The following is a 16737-nucleotide window of genomic DNA, read 5'->3' as shown; positions in this document are numbered from 1 at the left end:
CAGGTCACAATTTTGCGGTTTGTGAGTTCAAGCCCCATGTTGGGCTCTGTGCTGACAGCTCAGAGCCTGGAGCCCATTTCAGAATCTGTGTCTGCCCCTCCCTGCCTCACACTCTGTCTCTCTCTCCTTCAAAAAAATAAACATTAATTTTTTTTTTAAAGAAAAGAATTATAGCATCTGAATATTTGAGAATTTTTCCTGTTGTAAAGTAATATAGAATGATCATTAAAACACTTTAGGCCATCACACTATGTTATATTAGGATAAATTCTCTGAATGAAGTGGAATGGAAATACAAGTTCAAGGAGAAAGATTCAGTGTTCATTTGTGGTTCTATTTCTAGATTCTGGATTCTGTTCCATTGATCTGAGTGTCTGTTTTTGTGCCAGTACCGTACTGTCATGATGATTACAGCTTTGTAACATCACTTGAAGCCCGGGATTGTGATGCCTCCTGCTTTGGTTTTCTTTTTCAAGATTTCTTTGGCTATTCGGGGTGTTTTCTGGTTCCATACAAATTTCGGGATTGTTTGTTTTAGCTCTGTGAAGAATGTTCGTATTACTTTCATAGGGATCATGTTGAATATGTACATTGCTTTTGGTAGTATCAACATTTTAACAATGTTTGTTCTTCTTATCCAGGAGCGTAGAATATTTTTACATTCTTTTGTGTCTTCAGTTTCTTTCATAAACTTTCTATAGTTTTTAGTATAAATTTTTCATCTCTTTGGTTAGGTTTATTCCTAGGTATTTTATGGTTTTTGGTGCAATTGTAAATGGGATCGATTCCTTGATTTCTCTTTCTGTTGCTTCATTGTTGGTGTGTAGGAATGCAACCGATTTCTGTGTATTGATTTTATATCCTGCAACTTTCCTGAATTCATGGATCAATCTAGCAGGGTTTTGGTGGAATCTTTTGGGTTTTCCATATAGAGTATCATGTCATCTGTGAAGAGTGAAAAGTTTGACTTCCTCCTGGCTGATTTGGATACCTTTTATTCCTTTGTGTTGTCTGATTGCCGAGGCTAAGACTTCAAGTACTACGTTGAATAACAGTGGTGATAGTGGACATCCCTGTCATGTTCCTGACCTTAGGGGGAAAGCTCTCAGTTTTTCCCCATTGAGGATGATATTAGAGGTGGGTCTTTCATATATGGCTTTTATGATCTTGAGGTATGATCCTTCTATCCCTACTTTCTTGAGGATTTTTATCAAGAAAGGGTGCTGTATTTTCTCAAATGCTTTCTCTGCATCTATTGAGAGGATCATGTGGTTCTTGTCCTTTCTTCTCTTGATGTGATGTATCAAATTGATTGTTTTATGGATATTGAACCAGTCCTGCATCCCAGGTATAAACCCATTAATCGTGGTGAATAATTCTTTTAATGTATTGTTGAATCCTGTTGGCTACTATCTTGTTGAGGATTTTTGCATCCATGTTAATCAGGGAAATTGGTCTATAGTTCTCTTTTTTAGTGGGGTCTTTGTCTTGTTTTGGAATCAAGGTAATGCTGGCTTCCTAGAAAGAGTTTGGAAATTTTCCTTCCATTTCTTTTTGGAACAGCTTCAAGAGAATAGATGCCAACTCTCCTTTAAATGTTTGGTAGAATTCCCCTGGAAAGCCATCTGGCCCTGGACTCTTGTTTTCTGGGAGATTTTTTATTACTAATTTGACTTCTTTACTGGTTACGGGTCTGTTCAAATTTTCTATTTCTTCCTGTTTCAGTTTTGGGAGTTTATATGTTTCCAGGAATTTGTTTCCAGGAATTTGTCCATTTCTTCCAGATTACCCAAAATATTGGCATATAATTGCTCATAATATTCTCTTAATATTGTTTGTATTTCTGCTGTGTTGGTTATGATCTCTCTTCTTTCATTCTTGATTTTATTTATTTGGGTCCTTTCTTTTTTCTTTTGATCAGACTGGCTAGGGGTTTATCAATTTTGTTAATTCTTTCAAAGAACTAGTTCCTGGTTTCATTGATCTGTTGTACTGGATTTTTTGTTTGTTTGAATAGCATTGATTTCTGCTGTAATCTTTATTATTTCCTGTCCGCTGCTGGTTTTGGGTTTTATTTGCTGTTCTTATACCTCCTTAAGGTGTAAGTTTAGGTTGTGTATCTGAGACCTTTCTTTCTTCTTTAGGAAGCATGGATTGCTATATACTTTCCTCTTATGACCGCCTTTGCTGCGTCCCAGAGTTTTTAGGCTGTGGTGTTATCATTTTCATTGGCTTCCATGTACTTTTTAATTTCCTCTTTAACTTCTTGGTTAGCCCTTCATTCTTTAGTAGGATGTTCTTTAGTGTCCAAGTATTTGTTATCTTTCCAAATTTTTTCTTGTGGTCGATTTTGAGTTTTGTAGTGTTGTGGTCTGAAAATAAGCATGGTATGATCTTGAAATTTTTGTATTTGTTGAGAGCTGATTTGTGACCCAGTATGTCATCTATTCTGGAGAATGTTCCATGTGAACTCGAGAAGATGTGTATTCTGCTGCTTTAGGATGAAATGTTCTGAATATGTCTGTAAAGTCCATCCAGTGCAGTATGTCATTCAAAGCCATTGTTTCCTTATTGATTTTCTGTTTAGATGATCTGTCCATTGCTGTAAGTAAGGTGTTAAAGTTCCCTACTATTATGGTATTACTATCAATGAGTTTCTTTATGTTTGTAATTAATTTGTTTATATATTTGGGTGCTTTCATGTTTGGAGCATAAATGTTTACAATTGTTAGACCTTCTTGGTGGATAGACCCCTTAATTGTGATATAATGCCTTTCTTCATCTCTCTGTTACAGTCTTTATTTTAAAATGTAGATTGTCTGATATAAGTATGGCTACTCCAGCTTTCTTTTGATGACCATTAGCATGATAGGTGGTTCTCCATCCCCTTACTTTCAATCTGAAGGTGTCTTTAGGTCTAAAGTGGGTCTTTTGTAAACAGCATATAGATGGATCTTGTTTTCTTATCCATTCTGTTACCCTGTGTCTTTTGATTGGAGCATTTAGTCCATTGACGTTTAGAGTGGGGACTAAAAGATATGAATTCATTACCGTTATGTTGTCTGTGGAGTTGGGAGTTTCTAGTGGTGTTCTCTGGTCTTTCTAGTTTTTGTTGCTTTTGGGCTTTTGGTTTTGTTTTGTTTTGTTTTGTTTCATCTCTTCTCCCCTCAGAGAGTCCCCCTTAAAATTTCTTGCAGGGCTGGTTTAGTGGTCATGAACTCCTTTGGTTTTGGTCTGGGAAACTTTTAATCTCTCCTTCTATTCTGAATGACAGCCTTACTGGGTAAAGAATTCTTGGCTGCATATTTTTTCCGAATCAGCACATTGAATATATCCTGCCACTCCTTTCTGCCTGCTAAGGTTCTGTGGATAGGTCTGCTCTGAACCTGATCTGTCTTCCTTGTAGGTTAAGGACTTTGTTTCCCTTGCTGCTTTCATTATTCTTTCCTTGCCTGAGTATTTTGTGAATTTGACTATGATATGCCTTGTTGATGGTCAGTTTTTGTTGAATCTAATGGGAATTTTCTGTGCTTCCTGGATTTTGATGTCTTGTGTTTCCCCAGGTTAGGAAAATTTTCTGCTATCATGTGCTCACATAACCCTTTTACCCCTTTCTCTCTCTCTCTTCATCTTCTGGAACCCCTGTGATTTTGACGTTATTCCTTTTTAATGAGTCACTGAGTTCTCTAATTCTTATATCATGCTATTTTGCCTTAGTCTCCCTCCTTTTTTCTGTTTCATTATTCTCTATAAGTTTGTCCTCTGTATCACTGACTTGCTCCTCTACTTCCTCCATCCTTGCCACCATGGCATCCATTTAAAAATGCAGCTCAGTTATAGCATTTTTTATTTCATCCTGACTTTGACTTGTTTTAACTCCACAGAATGGGATTCTATGCTATTTTCAACACCAGCTAGTATTCTTACTATCATGATTCTAAATTCTGGTTCAGACATCTTGCTTGTATCTGTGTTGATTTAGTCTCTGGCTGTCATTTCTTTCTGTTCTTCCTTTTGGGGTGAATTCCTTCATTTTGTCATTTTGAAGGAAAAAAAGGAATTAATAAAGTAAAAAAAAAATTAATAAAAAACAGCACAAAAAAATCAAATAAATGATGCTAGATCCTAGGTGTGTTTTGGTCTGGTTGTAAAAGAAGCTTGACAGAGAAAAAAGGGAAAGAAAAGGAAAATGGAAAATGTTTGAAAATTTTAAAAAAGGAAAACAATAAACTAGAATAAAATGAAGTGATGAAAGTAAAATAGAATGTAAAAAATTTACAAAAAAGTAAAAAATATAGTAGAAAAATTTAAGAAAAATCTTTTAAATAAAAATGGAAATTAAAAGTAAATTTTTTCTCTTTCTGTGTTAAAGAATAAGAAAAAAAATTGAATAGATGGACCAGAAATATAATGAAATACGATTGAAATTACATCCTGTTTCCCCTAGAAGTCAAACTATGAAGCACTGAATAGTCTGTAAACTAAGCAGAAGGAGAGACTTGTGTTCTTCAAGAGCGAGGTTGGCCTAGTTGGGTGGGACTTAGTGTAATGGCTCTGTTCTCTACCAGATGGCGCTGCTTAGCTTACTGGGGTGGATTGTTAGGGAAGATGTAGGCATGTATGTGCATGCATGGGAGGGCTGAAAATGGCATCACCCAGCTACCCAGTCTCTAGTATCAGAACTCTGTGCTCTCCCCTACCGGTAATCAAGCATCCTTCCTTTGCCTCCAGTTTCCATACATTCCTCGCTTCTACAGTGTCCGTGACCATGCCATCAGGCTGCCAGGAGGCACCTCCTCCTAAGTTTTATCATAAGTGGGGCTGTGTTTCTCAACCCCCCCTCACTTCTGAGGGACTGCAGCTTTGACCTCCCTCTCAGACCCTCTGGGGGAGGGTCTTACTGAGCAATGACTGGGTGCAGGCCTGCCCCCAGTTTCATTCGTGAGACTATGCTGCTGCCAATGCCCAGAGACTGTGGCTGGGTGCCAGCTTGCCCCAGAAAAAGTTCTTGTGATCATGTAGCAGCAGCATTTCAGGGATTATGGCAAATCACAACATACATTTGGTACCGGACTTCCCCCTTAACATCCTTCTTCCAACACCAGCAGATGTGGTTGTTCTCCAGGGTCCACTGGGACCTTTGCCTACAGCATCTACCGGATGTTCTCCCAGAGGGGAACTGCCACTTTTTATGTGGCCCGAGGAGCCCTTGGACCTCGCTCTCTGTTCCTGGGGATTTGCCCTTCCCACCAGACCACTGCCAGGTGTTGAGCTGCAGAGTTCAGACTCTGTGCTCCCCCTGTTTATAGAGTCTTAGTGGAATTTAAACCTTCTTCTTTCAGCTTTCTTCCTTTTTTTGTTCAGTCCCTTGTGGCTGTTTCCACTCTTCCAGTTACTCTCCAGCTGCTTTCAGGGTGGGGGGTGTTTTTCCTGTACTCTCTCCCTGTCTCTGTCTTTTCTCCACAAGCAAAAACAGCTCCCTGACCTCTGCGGCTTCTCTCTCCCCAAGATCACCTCTCCGTGCTGCTGTGTGCTTGCCGAGTTCTGTGGTTCGTTTGTACAATTGTTGTGTTAATCCTCACATCAGTTTCCTACGTGTACAAGATGGTTTAGTGTTGATCTGGCTGCATTTCAGGGATGAGAGATGGAAAAAAACTTCTGTGCTGTTCTACCATCTTGGCCCCTTAGAGATTACTTTAAAATAAAATCTTTAAAAAAAATAAATAAATAAAATAAAATCTTAAAAAAATAAATCCTATCTAAATTGAAAGTGTGATATAACAATCATAGTTTTATATTTCAGTGTATTCTTAGAAGTTGCATTATTCGCAAATATTTAGACTTACAATGAAAATTTTTAGATTTTGCTTTAAAAACATGTGAGATGGGTTGAACAAAAAAGTTTGAGGACAACTGTAATGGGAGATCCCACAGCACTAATACCATCATTGCTACAGTGCTGTTTATCTTACTACAAGAAGACCAAGCCTCCTAAGACTCTTATCTCTATACAGTTCTATACATCGCCTAATTCTGACACTATCTCTCACTCATCTCCAGTTATCCAAACATTACATTGTACCCTCTTGAACTCAAGGTATGTCATTAGCGAAATCTTATATTCTCAGTTTTCTGTGAACTTTTCTTAACTTTGCTATAACCAGAATATGACTTCTTAAATGGTGGTTCTTTTTTTCTCCCATATCCCACATTGTTGGACCTAGAGATGATATAATATGCCTCTTTTGTTCCTCATTACGGTTTCAGGCCATTTTCCTTCTTTGTCTTTAACAGAAACCCTCCCCTGCCCCAGCTTCTTTGATGTATGTGCTGTAAAACTTTATTGATCCCTGTTCCTCTTTTTGTGGTCACATAAAATACAATATAGGCATGTTGCATGACTATTGAAGTGTTTAATACCTGTTACTTTTTCCTCTGTTACTACTTCTGTCATCAACTCTGGTGACACCAACATCCATATTGATAATCCATCCAGCCTCCTTGAATTCTTTTTTTTTTTAATATTTTTAAAGTTTATTTATATGGATAGAGTGAACAGGAGAGGGGCAGAGAGAGGGAGAGAGAGAATTCTAAGCAGGACCTGCCCTGTCAGCGTGGAACCTGACACAGGGCTCGAACTCATGAACTGAAATCATGACCTGAGCTGAAGCCAAGAGTTGGACACCCAATTGACTGAGCCACCCAGGTGCCCCCAGCCTCCTTAAATTCTTGATCTTAAGCGACCTTTCCCTTATCCACTATTCTAGTCACATCATACCTTGTCTTTGCCAGTACCTGCACCAGATTTTCAGTTTCAAGCATCCTGCTCTCACCAACTCCTATCTTTCTAGACAATTGTACCCCTACCACTCTTCTTCCCCCACTATCAATTCTCCACCTAAGGCAATCTTTAGTCCATCAGCTCTCTCTTGTCCTCATTTCCCTCTTTACCTGACACAAATTCCATGGCCTTATTATTATAACCATTCTTTTGATTTAACTTTTAGTTCTCTATTGCTTTTCCCTCTGTCCCCTTTTAACAAAGTTGTGACCTTAGTTAAAATTATCTCTTCTTTTGCTATATACCTATACCTAAGAAGCAGCAGCTGGAACAAAATGCACAACCATACTGACTGGTCTCATTTTAAATTTGACAACAAACCTCAAGTGGACTCTCAATATTGCACATCAGTCCTGCTACACTTCACTTGTCAATCCACCCTACACTCTGACTTTCATAGAGTAATACTTCATGCTCTTTCTCTCTTAAGATCTCCAAATCTCTCTCTTCCTCATTCTCAACTTATTGAGAGCTTTATATTCCCATTATTAAATCTGCCAATCTACTTACTGCTTCATCTACATATTCTGCTTTCCCTTCTGTTACATGAACAATTTGTGCTCCCGTTTCTTTTATTTTTTTTAATTTTATTAATGCTTATTTATTTTTAAGAGAGAGAGAGAGTACAAGCAGGGGAAGAACAGAGAGAGAGGGAGACACAGAATCTGAAACAGGCTCCAGGCTTTGAACTGTCAGCACAGAGCCTGATGCAGGGCTCGAACTCAGGAACCATGAGGTCATGACCTGAGCCAAATTCAGACGCTCAACTGACTGAGCCACCCAGGCGCCCCTTGTACTCCCTTTTCAAGGCCAGTTCATTTCCTCTTACCACCTAAAAGATTTTGTCCCTCTGATTATCCTCTTGTTTCCTCTCTTTTGGATCATTCCATTAGCATAGAAACCTGTTGAAACGTGGCTTGCATTTTATTTTATTTTTTTTAAGTTTATTTTAAGAGAGAGAGAGAGCACAAGCAGGGAAGGGGCAGAGAGAGAAGATAGAGAAAATCCCAAACAGGGTCCTCACTGTCAGTGCCAACCCCGGCATGGGGCTTGAACCCACAAACCATAGGATCATGACCTGAGCTGAGACCAAAGGATGCTTAATTGACTGAGCCACCCAGGTGCCCCATTTTTTTTTTAAGTTTATTTATCTATTTTGAGAGAGAGAGCACAAGCAGGGGAGGGGCAGGGCCTGCATTTAAAAAAAAAACAAAAAACAAAACTAAGCCCACCTTCCTTTTACTCCCTATCCCATTTCATCTTCCATCCAATTTTTGTTTGTTTCTACTTAACTGCAAAACACCTTGAAAGAGTTATATGTATTCACAGTTTTCATTTCTTTTCATTCCCTCTTAAATATGTTCCACTTTGGACATTTATAATCACCACTCCATTAAAGTTGTCCTTTTTAGGCTCACCAGTAATCTCCTTATCACCAAACCCAATGGTTATTATTTCTTACTGTTCCGTTGCTTACAAAGGTTTAACACAGTGAATCAAAACATGTGGATGTATCACATGTTCTTAAAATGTATCACTTTTTTTTTTTTAATTCAGGATATTTCACTCTTGATTTTCTATTATCTCACTGGCCATTTTTCTCATTCCCCTTTGCTGCTTCCTCTTGTCACAACCCGTAATGTTGGAATTCCCCAAAATCAGTCCTAGAAACTGACTCTCTAGTATCTATTCACACTTATAAGACTGTATATCCAGTGCTATAGCTTTAAATTCCATTTCTCTGCTGATAGTTCCCAAATACATGTCTCCAGTCCAGAACATTCTCCTGAATCCCACACTCACATATTCAGTTGTCTGTATGACTTCTTCATTGAGATCTAATAGGAATCTCAGATTTAATATGATTTGTTCCCCCCCCAAAACTTCTCTGTTTTGTTTCAATATTAGTACATAGTAATACCATTTCCCCAAATACTTAGGTTAAAAATTTTTAGATTTACTTGAGACTCTTGTTTTTCTCTTATACACCATATCCAGACCTTGAGGAAATCCTGTTGATTCTGCTGTCGTGAATTTGGCCACTTCTCACTATTCAATCACTACTTAGTGGTCCAGAGCACTTAATTTCTTGCATTATATATATACACTAATGGTCTCCCTGCTTTCTCTGTTGCCTCCCTCTCCAGAAAGAAGCCAGAATTTTTATATAGTCCAATTTCTACCTAGTAGCCCCTTAAAATAATAAATCATCTCATTACTCTGCTCCAAATCCTCTAAATTTTCTGTCTTCAAGAGAAAACCCTAAGCCTTTACCATAGTTTACAAGACTCTACATAATTCTGTCCTGGACATGCCTACCCCATGCTCTCTTGATTACTCCTTTCAAGCTACTTTGCCCTCTGTGCTATCTGCTCAGGGCCTTTGTACCTGTTCCCTTTGCCTGGAAGACTCTACTCTGAGATACCCATATGGCTTATTCCTCACTTTATTCATTTCTCTGTTCCAAGACCTTCCATGACTAAGTAAGTATTCCTTATACTTACTATTTTTTTATTTTGAACACGAACAGGGAGAATTTTTATTTTTATTTTTTATATTAAATATAATTTATTGTGAAATTGGTTTCCATACAACATCCAGCGCTCATCCCAACAGGTGCCCTCCTCAATGCCCATCACCCATTTCCCCTCTCCCCCACCTCCCATCAACCCTCAGTTTGTTCTCAGTATGTAAGAGTCTATTATGGTTTGCCTCCTTCCCTCTCTGTAACGTTTTCCCCCCCTTCACCTCCCCCATGGACTTCTGTTAAGTTTCTCAGGATCCACGTAGGAGTGAAAACATACGATACCTTTCTTTCTCTGCCTGACTTACTTCACTTACCATAATACTCTCCAGTTCCATCCCCGTTGCTACAAATGGCCAGATTTCATTCTTTGTCATTGCCAAGTAGTATTCCATTGTATACACAAACCACAATTTCTTTATCCATTCATCAGTTGATGGACATTTAGGCTCTTTCCATAATTTGGCTACCGTTGAAAGTGCTGCTATAAACATTGCAGTACAAGTGCCCCTGCGCATTACCACTCCTGTATCCCTTGTGTAAATTCCTAGCAGTGCTATTGCTGGTCATAGGGTAGATCTATTTTTAATTTTTTGAGGAACTTCCACACTGTCTTCCAGAGCTGCTGCATTAGTTTGCATTCCCACCAACAGTGCAAGAAGGTTCCCATTTCCCCACCTCCTCTCCAGCCTCAGTAGTCTCCTGATTTGTTCATTTTAGTCACTCTGACAGGCACGAGGTGGTATCTCAGTGTGGTTTTGATTTGTATTTCCCTGATGAGGAATAACATTGAGCATCTTTGCATGTGCCTGTTGGCCGTCTGGATGTCATCTTTAGAAAAATGTCTATTCTTGTCTTCTGCCCATTTCTTCACTAGATTATTTGTTTTTCGGGTGTGGAGTTTGGTGAGTTCTTTATAGATTTTGGATACTAGCCCTTTATCCGATATGCCATTTGCAAATATCTTTTCCCATTCTGTCAGTTGCCTTTTAGTTTTGTTGATTGTTTCCTTTGCATTGCAGAAGCTTTTTATCTTGATGAAGTCCCAATAGTTCATGTTTGCTTTTAATTCCCTTGCCTTTGGAGATGTGTCGAGTAAGAAATTGCTGTGGCTGAGGTCAGAGAGGTTTTTTCCTGCTTTCTCCTCTAGGGTTTGATGGTTTCCTGTCTCACATTCAGGTCCTTCATCCATTTTGAGTTTATTTTTGTGAATGGTGTAAGAAAGTGGTCTAGTTTTATTCTCCTGCATGTTGCTGTCCAGTTCTCCCAGCACCATTTGTTAAAGAGACTGTCTTTTTTCCATTGGATATTCTTTCCTGCTTTGTCAAAGATTAGTTGGCCATACTTTTGTGGGTCCAATTCTGGAGTCTCTTTTCTAGTCCATTGGTCTATGTGTCTGTTTTTGTGCCTATACCATGCTGTCTTGATGATTACAGCTTTGTAGTAGAGGCCAAAAGTCTGGGATTGTGATGCCTCCCACTTTGGTTTTCTTCTTCAGTATTACCTTGGCTATTCGGGGTCTTTTGTGGTTCCATACAAATTTTAGAATTGTTTGTTCTAGTTTTGAGAAGAATGCCAGTGCAGTTTTGATTGGAATTGCCTTGAATGTGTAGATTGTTTTGGGTAGTATTGACGTTTTAACAATATTTATTCTTCAAATCCATGAACATGGAATGTTTTTCCATTTCTTTGTATCTTCTTCAATTTCCTTCATAAGCTTCCTATAGTTTTCAGCATACAGATCTTTTACCTCTTTGGTTAGGTGGTTCTGGGTGCAACTGTGAATGGGATCAGTTTCTTTATTTCTCTTTCTGTTGCTTCATTATTGGTGTATAAAAATGCAACCAATTTCCGTACATTGATTTTGTACCCTGTGACTTTGCTGAATTCATGTATCAGTTCCAGCAGACTTTTGGAGTCTGTGAGGTTTTCCATGTAGAGTATCATGTCGTCTGTGAAAAGTGAAAGTTTGACTTCATCTTTGCCAATTTTGATGCCTTTGATTTCCTTTTGTTGTCTGATTGCTGATGCTATGACTTCCAATTCTATGTTAAACGACAGTGGTGAGAGTGGACATCCCTGTTGTGTTGCTGATCTCAGGCGGAAAGCTCTCAGTTTTTCCGCATTGAGGATGATATTAACTGTGAGCTTTTCATAAGTGACTTTTATGATGTTTAAGTATGTTCCTTGTATCCCAACTTTCTGGAGGGCTTTTATTAAGAAAGGATGCTGTATTTTGTCAAATGCTTTTTCTACATCTAGTGACAGGATCATATGGTTCTTATCTTTTATTAATATGATGTATCACATTGATTGATTTGCAAATACTGAACCAGCCCTGCAACCCAGGAATGAATCCTACTAGATCATGGTGAATAATTCTTTTTATATGCTGTTGAATTCGATTTGCTAGTATCTTGTTGAGAATTTTTGCATCCATATTCATCAGGGATGTTGGCCTGTAGTTCTCGTTTTTTGCTGGGTCTCTTCTGGTTTGGAAATCAAAGTAATGGTGGCTTCATAGAATAAGTCTGGAAGTTTTCCTTCCCTTTCTATTTTTTGGAACAGCTTGAGAAGGATAGGTATTATCTCTGCTTAAATGTCTGGTAGAATTCCCCAGGGAAGCCATCTGGTACTGGAGTTTTATTGGGAGATTTTTATTTTTATTTTTTAATGTTTATTTATTTTTGACAGAGAGAGAGAGACAGAGCATGAGTGGGGGAGGGGCAGAGAGAGAGGGAGACACAAAATCCGAAGCAAGCTCCAGGCTTTGAGGTGTCAGCACAGAGCCTGACATGGGGCTCGAACTCACAGACCGTGAGATCATGACCTGAGCCAAAGTCGGACGCTCAACTGACTGAGCCCCATCCAGGTGCCCCATTTGGGAGATTTTTGATAACTGATTCAATATCTTCCCTACTTATGGGCCTGTTCAAATGTTCTATTTCTTCCCATTTGAGTTTTGGAACTGTGTGGGTGCTTAGGAATTTGTCCGTTTCTTCCAGGTTGTCCAGTTTGTTGGCATATAATTTTTCATAGTATTCCCTGAAAATTTCTCAGGGATTGATTGTAATAATTTCATTTTCATTTGTGATTTTATCTATTTGGGTCCTCTCTCTTCTTTTTGAGAAGGCTGGCTAGAGGTTTATCAATTTTGTTTATTTTTTCAAAAAACCAACTCTTGGTTTCATTGATCTGATTTACTGTTTTTTTGGATTCTGTATTGTTTATTTCTGCTCTGATCTTTATTATTTCTCTTTTTCTGCTGGGTTTGAGGTATCTTTGCTGTTCTGCTTCTAGTTTCTTTAGGTGTGCTATTCGATTTTGTATTTGGGATTTTTCTTGTTTCTTGAGATAGGCCTGGATTGCGATGTATTTTCCTCTCAGGACTGCCTTCGCTGCATCCCAAAGCGTTTGAATTGTTGTATTTTCGTTTTGTTTCCATATATTTTTAAATTTCTTCTCTAATTGCCTGGTTGACCCATTCATTCTTTAGTAGGGTGTTCTTTAACCTCCATGCTTTTGGAGGTTTTCCAGACTTTTCCTGTGGTTGATTTCAAACTTCATAGCATTGTGATCTGAAAGTGTGCATGGTATGATCTCAGTTATTTTATACTTATTAAAGGCTGTTTTGTGGCCCAGTATGTGATCTATCTTAGAGAATTTCCATGTGCACTCGAGAAGAAAGTATATTCTGTTGCTTTGGAATGCAGAGTTCTAAATATATCTATCAAGTCTATCCGGTCCAATGTATCATTCAGGGTTCTTGTTTCTTTATTGATTCTCTGTCTAGATGATCTGTCCATTGTTGTAAGTAGAGTATTAACGTCCCCTGTAGTTACCACATTCTTATCAGTAAGATTGCTCATGTTTGTGATTAATTGTTTTATATTTTTGGGTGTTGCCGAATTCGGTGCATAGACATTTATAATTGTTAGCTTTTCCTGATGGATAGACCCTGTAATTATTATATAATGCCCTTCTTCATCTCTTGTTACAGCCTTTAATTTAAAGTCGAGTTTGTTTGATGTAAATATGGCTACTCCAGCTTTCTTTTGACTTCCAGTAGCATGACAGATAGTTCTCCATCCCCTCACTTTGAATCTGAAGGTGTCCTCAGGTCTAAAATGAGTCTCTTGTAAACAGCAGAGAGATGGGTCTTGTTTTTTTATCCATTTTGATACCCTCTGTCTTTTGGTTGGAGTATTTAGTCCATTTACATTCAGTGTTATTATTGACAGATATGGGTTTAGAGTCATTGTGATGTCTGTAGGTTTCATGCTTGTAGTGATGTCTCTGGTACTTTGTGGTCCTTGCAACATTTCACTCGCAGAGTTCCCCTTAGGATCTCTTGTAGGGCTGGTTTAGTGGTGATGAATTCCTTCAGTTTTTGTTTGTTTGGGAAAACCTTTATCTCTCCTATTCTGAATTACAGGCTTGCTGGATAAAGGATTCTTGGCTACATATTTTTCCTGTTCATCACATTGAAGATTTCCTGGCATTCCTTTCTGGCCTGCCAAGTTTCAGTAAATAAGTCTGCTACTACCCTTATATGTCTACCTTTGTATTTTAAGGCCTGTTTATCCCTAGCTGCTTTCAGAATTCTCTCCTTATTCTTGTATTTTGCCACTTTCACTATGATATGTCATGCAGCAGATCGATTCAAGTTTCATCTGAAGGAAGTACTCTGTGCATCTTGGATTTCACTGCCTGTTTCCTTCCCCAGATTGGGGAAGTTCTCAGCTATGAATTGTTCAAGTACATCTTCAGCCATTTTCTTTCTCTTTTCATCTTCTGGAATTCCTGTGATACAGATCTTCTTCCATTTGATTGCACCCCTTAGTTCTCTAATCCTCCCCTCGTATTCCTGGATTTTTTAATCTTTTTCTCAGCTTCCTCTTTTTCCATAATTTTATCTTCTCATTCACCTATTCTCCCCTCTGCCTCTTCAGTCCACAGTGTGGCCACCTCAGTTTTATTTTGCACTTCATTTATAGCATTTTTTAATTCATCACGACTGTTTTTGAGTCCCTTGATCTCTGTAGCAGTAGATTCTCTGCTGTCCTCTGTGCTTTTTTCAAGCCCAGCAATTAATTTTATGACTATTATTCTAAATTCTTGTTCACTTATATCACTTAAATTGGTTTGATTAGTTCATTAGTTGTTGCTACTTACTGGAATTTCTTTTGAGGAGAATTCTTCCGTTTCATCATTTTGGCTAGTTTTCTGTCCCTTATGTGTTTTAAAAGCTTGTTGTATGCTCTGCACCTGTGAGCACTGCTATATTAAAGGAGGGTCATACACTGTCCACGGCCTGGCCCTTCAGGAGGTGTTTTTTCAAAGATTGTTACTTGCTCTCTGTTGTTGTGACTTTGGTTATTTTATTACCCACTCTTAGTGATATTTTGGACCCCCCACCAGGTGTGCTTTGATTTGTTCTTTGGATTAGCCCTGTAAAGGAGAACAGATAGACAAACAGGAGACAAAAACATGCAAACACACAAACAAATAACACAAACAAATAAACAGAAACAAAAATCTAAAGACTAAAAACAAGAAACCCCAAAATACCGACTACAAGTAATGAAGAGGGTGGAGGCGGTCCTGATGGAGGAGCACATACAAAGAGAGAAATGACAGGAGGCGGGAGTTGGGGGGGAGAAAAAATAAACATTGACGAGGCAGAGAGACTAAAAGGCTTAATCCAGAGAGAGAGAAAGGAAAATAAAGGAGGCAGAGAAAATGAAACAAAGATAAAGTTACCTAGACAAACTATATGGCTTGATTATTTCAGAGAGAGAGAAGGGAGTGTTAAGAAGGAGGTGTAGAACATGTATCAAGACAATGGATTGAATATGTCTGTTTAGACCAATAACCAGAGTAACCAGCCTAGGGAAAGGAAGAGATAAGGAGGAGAAATGGTGTGGGTAGAATATATCTATATATCCAGAATTGACCTAGAGTTAACCCAGGCAATGCTGCTGCACTTGTTTGGAGGAGCTGTCCGCAGGGTCTGTCCCTCTCCAGTAGATAGGCAGTTAGTTACCCAGTGCGAAGGGGCATGGTTTGGTGTAGTCTGGACCCACCTCCACTGTGGGCCCCTTGAGTGATCCCTGAGGCCCTGCCTTGGTGGTGGTTGTGGTGGCGGCAGCGGGGAGATGGTGATTCCCTAGTCTCTTCTCCACAGAGCTGGACCTGGTGGACTCAGTTTGAGTCATCCTCACTGTGCCATGGCTGCAGACGGGGCAGTCTTTCTCTCTCTGCCAACTCCCCTGACCCTGTGCTTGGCTAGGACTCAAAGTCCCGTTCCGTGCACTCTGGCACTGGGGAGGCTTCTCTCAATGCAGCCCGATATGTGGTCCCGGCTGGATATGTCTGTGCCTCCGCACTTCAGGGAGGACTGCCTTCTCCTACTGCAGACTGCACCGCAGTCCTTGCCGCCAGGGGTGGCGAACGCAGGCGCAGGCGGACACAGGCAGGCTTTGTGTTTTCCCACAGCACTCCAGGGTGGGGGCCACTTTCTCCTATTGTAGACTGCGCAGCCGACCTACCTTGCTGGGGAGACCCCGGGGTGGTAGACACAGGCAGGCTTTGTCTTTTCCCACAGCACTCCAGGGAGGGGGCCTCCTTCTCCTACTGCGGCCTGTGTCCTCAGCCCAGCCACTGAGCCCAGGGATGGCAGACGCAGGCAGGCTTTGTACTATCGCGCAGCCCCCCAGGGAGGGAATCACTTTCTCCAACTGCGGACTTCTCCCTTGACCTACCCAGGTGCGTGAACAGGTAGCCGACCCCAGTGCAAAGAAAGCCCCTCAGTTAGAGATAGGATCCCTCTCAGTCTCAGTCTGAGGTCTTTCTCCTGTCCAGATACGGTCTTGCACTTCCCTAGCCGCTTTTTCTGTTTCCTTTGTTTTTCTGCAGAAGGGGGTCTCTCACCTCCGTGCCCACACAGCCCTTTTTATCTCCCCCAGTTCGCAATCACCCACCTATCTTTTCTCCAGTTTTCCTATTTTCTTCCTGGTAGATTCAGTTTCTTTTCCTCCCAGGCTCTGGGGTTCAAAGTCCTCTGGCTTCTGCACTTCATTCTTTGAGAGACACGGGAAGTATGGATCCCCCTACTTCTCCCCTTGTATTTATTTTTGATCATTATCACTGGCAGACATTATTTGTCCATTTGTTTGGATATAACCACCACCAGTTGACTTGCTTCCACACACCCTCTCCCAACCCCTGTGCTTATACATGCATGCACACACACATTACACATTTGCTCTAATAGGGCAGCCGTTTTATTTTGTTTCTTGCCAAAACCCACTGCCTAAAACAGTGCCTGGCACATAGTAGAGCTCAAGAAATATTTGCTGAATGACTATGA

General features: G+C 39.8%; 1 protein-coding gene across 8 annotated transcripts in view; it reads left to right on the top strand.

The window, feature by feature from the left end:
• The window catches only part of MIS18BP1 (MIS18 binding protein 1), a 67462-nt gene that overhangs the window by 9540 nt on the left and 41185 nt on the right, over positions 1–16737 (top strand). The window lies entirely within an intron of this gene.

Source organism: Acinonyx jubatus, chromosome B3 (assembly GCF_027475565.1).
Source record: "Acinonyx jubatus isolate Ajub_Pintada_27869175 chromosome B3, VMU_Ajub_asm_v1.0, whole genome shotgun sequence".
Classification (NCBI taxonomy): domain Eukaryota; kingdom Metazoa; phylum Chordata; class Mammalia; order Carnivora; family Felidae; genus Acinonyx; species Acinonyx jubatus.
The sequence above is the reverse complement of the archived record's forward strand: the minus strand, read 5'-3'. Positions and strand labels throughout refer to the sequence as shown.